Source organism: Choloepus didactylus, chromosome 6 (genome assembly GCF_015220235.1).
Source record: "Choloepus didactylus isolate mChoDid1 chromosome 6, mChoDid1.pri, whole genome shotgun sequence".
Classification (NCBI taxonomy): Eukaryota; Metazoa; Chordata; class Mammalia; order Pilosa; family Megalonychidae; genus Choloepus; species Choloepus didactylus.
In genome coordinates this window covers 150527557-150533148 of record NC_051312.1, presented here as the reverse complement: position 1 = coordinate 150533148, position 5592 = coordinate 150527557, and the positions used below count along the sequence as shown (strand labels likewise).

The following is a 5592-nucleotide window of genomic DNA, read 5'->3' as shown; positions in this document are numbered from 1 at the left end:
AACTAGTCTCACTATAAGAATTACAAAGAAGCTTCCCAGACTTTAATCCAGTCTTACTGAATCAGAATCTCCCAGAAGGGGTGCTTGAGGATCTGTATTTTTAATAAAAACCCTAGAGAGTCTTGTACATGGGCAAGTTTGGAAAACACAGTATTATGGGTTGAATTTGGTCCCCATAAAAAATACGTTCAAGTCCTAACTCCCAGTTTCTCCAAATGTGATTTATTTAGAAATAAGGCCATTGCAGATGGAATCAGTTAAATTAAGATGAGGTCATACTGGAGTAGGGTAGGCCCCTACGCCAAGATAACTAGCATCCTTATAAAAAGAGAAGACAGAAATAGACACAGAGAGAAGACATCTACATAAAGACAGAACCAGATTGCAGTGATGTATCTGCAAGCCAAACAGCACCAAGGATTGCCAGCAATCACCAGAAGCTGAAAGAGGCAAGGAAACATCCTCGCCAACAGGTTTCAGAGGGAACATGGCCCTGCCAACACCTTGATTTGGGACTTCGAGCCTCCAGAACCAAGACAATAAATTTCTGTTGTTTTAAACCACCCAGTTCATGGTACTTTATTCTGGCAGCCCTAGCAAGTTAACACACACACTGTTAAGGGAATAAACATGGGCTTTGGAGTTAGGCCTGGATTGAAAAATGACTCTCACTCTTTAATAGCTGTGTGGCTTCGGACATGTTATTCAATCTCGCTATAGCTCCCTTACTTAGAAAATGGGGTTACTCATACCTATCTCATTGGGTAATCATAAGGATTAAATGAGATGTGTGTACAACACTAGGCACAATGCCTGGCACTCAATACATGGTCATCTGTATTGAACATGTTTATGGGCAGGGTTCTGGGAGAAGAGGTGGAGGCTCAAATTACCAACCTAAAAACGCAATCATCGCTGAAGTTGAGATGAAGGTAGGATCTCAGTTGTTCTTGTTTGTTTGGCATCTGTCCCCCATTTTTCTGGCAAGAACCCCCAGATTTTCTTGGAACAGCTCCACTCCCTAGTGGTTCCAGTCAATGGATTTAACCTTGCTTTCCATTTCCAAAGGTGAGCATGTGACCTGGACCTGCCCAATCAGTATACTCCATTCCTCCTGGCCATTATGATTGGTTCAGGATAAGTATCAGGACCCAAGTTGGTCCAATGAGACTCAATCTCAGGACTTCCCCTAGAGCTGTGAGCCTAGAGCTGAGTGTAGGCTGCCATCTTGCCACCAGCAGGGCCTGCCTGGGAGGCAGCAACAGGGAGGAAAGATCCCTGATATGGAGAGCAGGAAACCAAGTCCTGCCCATAATTTTTGAGCCCTTGAATCTAGTCATGCTGAAACAATTCTACCCCGGACTTTCAGTTATGTGAGCTAATAAAATTTTTTACTTAAAACAATTTGATTTAAATTTTCTCTTACTTGCAGTTGAAAGAGTTCTGATGATGATTTTTAAGGCATTTCTTCTATTTTTAGTCTCCAGCTTATGAGAGTCCTTTTCATCTCTGATACATTTCCTAACTTTATTAGGAAGAAGAAATCCCATGGCCTAGCATTTAGACTTGATGGATAATGGAAATATTTCTGTAGCATTATCATTCTCTAGGGATTAGAAAACTCAAATCCTTTCAATCAAAATGAATTATTTTCTCTTGAATAGGGAAGGAGTTAATATTTAGGTAAGTCTCTTTTTCTGTTCTCCAAACTCTGGAGAAAGGTTACCATTAAAGGGCAACACAACAATTAAAAGCTTTTGGATCTGAGAATGACTAGCTGAGATGGTATGCAATAATTTGCAGCTGAGACAGTTATTCTCAATTGATGGGCAAACAGTACATAACTGTCTTGTTCAAATCAGAGTGCTGATACATAATACACAATCAGAGGGCATTGTACATTGGAATATAACTCATTGGCCAGTGATGTCTTCACCCCTTTAGAAATAAAAGAGTCTATAATCGGTGAAAGCTGCAAATCAAGAATTTTTCATTTGCAGCTATGACTAGTGAAGGACTTCAACTGGGGAAGAATTCAAAAGGAACCAGGATTGTAAATTCCTGCTGGAATTCATTAATAAGGCAAAAACAGTGGTTGGTAGAATAAGGGGGATGGGGGGGTGGAATGTGGAACTCGCACTAGGAGTCCCATTGAAGGGCCTTCAGCAAAGCTGGCCAGGGCAGCAGCTGGCCCGGTGAGGGGCATCCCAGAATGGACATGTCCCTGTGTGACTGCCCAGTAAATACCAAATGGCTTGGGTCATTTTATTCAAACCTGGAGTACTTGGCTGCCCGGGCACATGCTCTGTAGATGAACTCACTTTTGCTTTAGTCCCACATGGCTGCCAAAGTCTAAGCAGCTCAGACAGCAAGGGACAGAGAGGAGAACATAGGCTGGGTGGTCAGAGGAATCCAAGGAAGGGGATCGGATTACCATCAGATCGGGAGGTCTGGGAAGCTCAGGGATAGATTGATGGGCGCATCTAACCGGCTTGGCAGGGAGCTGAGAACTGTCACAGTCTGGTGTGGGGAGCCAGCTGCCTTGTATTTGCATGCAGAGTGCAGGCTCACCGGGCAGGGGGAAATCATAACATTTCCACAAAACACCCAGCAGCCCCTCAGCCCATCCAATTAGAACACAAAGCATTTCGTTTGGACTGAAAGTCCTCCAAACCATAGAGATATCTACCAAGTTATCCAGTTTCCTGCTTCGTAGGGTATGTCTATCAGTCTTTCAACAAACATTTATTAAGAGCCTTCTAAATGTCAGCGCTATGCTAGGTACTGGGGATGTGGAGAAAATATGTGCAGTACTTCCCTCTGAGGAGCTCACCATCTAATAAACAATTGCCAAGAAGAAAAAAAATACCGTAGGAGCTGGGATAAAAGAGAATGCTGGCAATGTGGAAGCCCAGAAGATAGGAGCCAGGTCAATCACTAAACCACTCTTCAAATGCCACACCTTCCACTATGCTCACCAAACAGTTTTCTTTTCCATCCTTCCAGTCCCATATCCATGGCCTCGACCTGGTGAAAATATCCCCAAGGCCATTCAAGTATAGTTGTCATTTAATGTTTGATTCTTCTCTGTATGTTCTCTGGATATGTTTTCACATCTTGGCTTTCTTTTTGAGTGTGTTATTTAATCTGGTTGGTACAATATGATATTAAGAACTCAGGGCTTTAATTTTATGGGCCATTTAGCTTCATTTGGAATGACAATAAAGCTCCCATGACTAGAGGTTTACCCATCCGTTGGAGCCAGAGGCTTAGCAAATGTAACCCATGTCCTTGATCAAAGAGGTTTGTGGCAGGAGACCATAGATAGATTGACTCCATTCAATCCTATCATCATTACCTGAAATACCATCAATAGGACATAGCCTTTAGATAGTTTGGCAAGGGTGTTATATTCACAAATAAGAGTAAATGTGTGTGTCTGAGTGAATGTGTGACATTTTGCAATCTCCTGGGCACAGCAGAGAAAGTGACATAGCAGAAACCACCACTATAAACTGACAGCTACTGACAAGGCACATTCCCTTACTTCTTTTGTGTCTATGCTCAAATATCTCCTGAGAATGGCTCTCCCTGACCACCACTATAATGTAAACATACAGGGATTGTCTCTGTTTTGTTGACTGCTATACCTCTGGGTCCCAGAACAGGGTTTGCTACATGGTAGATGCTCAGTAACTATTTACTGAATATCTAGTAAACAACCAGGTGCTCTACAATGAAGTTTTCTTGTATTTTTCTTTTCATTTAACTTTAAGCACGTAATATGTTGACATAGGTCAATATTTTTTAGGGTAAGAAGATGGATAATGCAAAGTCTTGGTCTTTCCCCCATTCTTTACCCTTCCAGTTCCCACATCCTGCACAGGAACCCCACCATCACCACCAATAATTTTTATTAGTTTCTTATTTATCCTTCCAGATGTTCTTTCTACAGATTAAATACAAACATACATGTTTTATTTTATTATGCAAAAGATACCATTCTATACATTCTAATTTTATCCTTGCTCTTTTCATTTAATGTTAACTTGAAATTTTTCCATACCCAATTTTGGAAAGTATCTTCTTTTTTTTTTCACAGTTCCAGTCCATTCCATTGTATGGATGTTCTATAATTTATTAAACCAGCCTATATGGATTGACGGTTACATTGTTTCCAATCTCTGGCTATTAAAAACAGCACTACATGCCACATAATAAGATAAACCTCAAAAATGGGATTGCTGGTCAAAGAATCTATGTATTGGTAATTTTATTTCTTTATTACCAAATTGCCCTCCAGAAGGGTTATATAAATTAATATCCTCACCAGCAATGGATAAGAATGCCTGTTCCCCACAGCTTTGTCAACAGAATGTTAATCAAATTTGGATTTGTTTGCTTATCTTATGGGTAAAAAATAATATCTCAGTATAGTTTTGATCTGCATTTCTCTTTTTCTGAGAGGACCTCTTCATTTCTATGAATTCATATCTTTCTTTTCTATTAGGTTAATAATACTTTTTACTTGGTATATATTGTATGCAGACTTTGTCATTTTTTTTTTTTTTGTGCGTTTAAGTGCATTTTTATTTGTAAACAACCTACATGACATGTTTTTCTTAAAAACAATGCCTCCACTCCAAATAAATCAAGGTCAAAATAAATGAAGAGATAAGATGGCATCAGTCCATCTGTCTAATTCCTGGTATCGTGTGGATAAAAAGCAGCAGCCAGTTATGATGACAGGTGATTGATCCAAGGAATTGCCAAATTTGTTCACAGTTCTCCATTTCTAACCATCCTTAAAGAAAATCATATATGGGGTGACACCACCCTCACGGTAGTCCAGGAGAGCAACCATACGATCTGGGTTCATGTTTTCACCAATATAGAACTGGTAGTTTTTGAAATTAGCAAGGATGTGCTTGATTTGTTCTGCAGCCCGTGTCATAAAAGGTTTTACTCTTTCTGGTCTCTGTTCTTCAAGTTTGCCTTTGATTGATTTCATGGAATCTTTGATGTACTTCTTATAGGGCTTCTTTTGTAAAACTGGTTTCCTGCAAGTGATGGTTCATGACAATATCGACACAGGTGAAGACTGTGCTTTCCGTACCCTCACCCTCAGGGACTACAGCAGAGGCATCTCCACCAATGAGCGAGTCATCAGTGCTACCATCTGTCCTACTGACCACCTTCCCCTCCACCTCGAGGCACAGCCGGTCCACGATCTCCCGGATCTTGTAAATGTCAGAGAACATGTCATCATGGCTGATGAGGTCCGGGTAGATGGTCATGATGGCAGCTGGAGGGAGGCAGTGGCGGCGCTGGCGTGGCAGGAGCCCGGGAGCTTGCATCAAGCATGGAGTGGCTGGAAATATTTTTAATTGTAATAAGCTATACATAAAAATAATTTTATCCATTTTTAGTGGAACTTTTTGACATTAAATACATTGACAATACTGTGCAATTTTCACCACTATTTCCAGAGTATTTTCATCATCCTAAACCAAAACTTGCACTCATTTAACAATAACTCCCCATTCCCCAGGCCTGCCACCCCTGTTTTCCGTCTCTTTGAATCTGTTTGTT

General features: G+C 40.8%; 1 pseudogene; it reads right to left on the bottom strand.

The window, feature by feature from the left end:
• Window positions 1–4795: 4795 nt before the first annotated feature.
• LOC119538795 lies at window positions 4796–5297 on the bottom strand (annotated as a pseudogene).
• Between the last annotated feature and the right edge of the window lie 295 nt (window positions 5298–5592).